This window comes from Ciona intestinalis, chromosome 2 (genome assembly GCF_000224145.3).
Source record: "Ciona intestinalis chromosome 2, KH, whole genome shotgun sequence".
In the NCBI taxonomy this organism is placed as follows: domain Eukaryota; kingdom Metazoa; phylum Chordata; class Ascidiacea; order Phlebobranchia; family Cionidae; genus Ciona; species Ciona intestinalis.
In genome coordinates, this window is record NC_020167.2 from 7,569,613 (window position 1) to 7,570,285 (window position 673).

Consider the following 673-nt stretch of genomic DNA (forward strand, 5'->3'; position numbering starts at 1 on the left):
CGCAAATGATAAGTTATAGTCAAAGACCTTTATGTACATTATACCTGGTCGTTATGCCTGGTAACAGAATGTCTTTCATTATATTAAAGCACAATAGTCGTATTACGTTTACTACTGATATTAACCAACGGTTTGTTTTGAAATTCACGATCGATTGAGTTTTGAGACAAGGAAGAGCGTATAGGTGTGCATCATATCCGATCGGAAGCGCTTCTTTGTGACGTCACACACGCATTTATATAGTAAACAAAGCTATAAATATGGGCGGGGCTGGAGGTGGAATTTTTAAACCAATCAAAATGCTTAAATTGGTTGCCAAGATACAATAAGCCAGACTGTATCCTGTATAAGCTGTAATTGTAGTTTTCCATTGGTTTAGGTGTGCTACCCAATTAAGTTATGGATTGTCGCCTCGAGACACTTAACCTTTCGTAAGTGCGTATTCGGGCATAGTAATAAAAGGCCTTCGTGACCACGTGGTATTTGGCGCCAATTTTTGCCTCCGCTGCGAAAATGTGTGAATGGGTAGCTGGGAAACTGCCGCAGTATCGGTTAACGTTTCCGTTTGCGCTGTGGGTTTTAATTACCACCAAGCACTGTGTGTGTGCTGGCAACGGGCCTAAAGCTTCTTGAATTACCAAGAAAAACCGAGGCGGAGAAGACGCATGCGAAT

General features: G+C 41.8%; 2 protein-coding genes across 2 annotated transcripts in view; one reads left to right on the forward strand and one right to left on the reverse strand.

The window, feature by feature from the left end:
- Nucleotides 1-673, forward strand: part of LOC100180033 (sodium-dependent neutral amino acid transporter B(0)AT3-like) — a 22,677-nt gene that overhangs the window by 20,556 nt on the left and 1,448 nt on the right. The window lies entirely within an intron of this gene.
- Nucleotides 1-673, reverse strand: part of LOC100181882 (transportin-3-like) — a 27,379-nt gene that overhangs the window by 7,277 nt on the left and 19,429 nt on the right. The gene's annotated exons all lie outside the window — the stretch shown is intronic.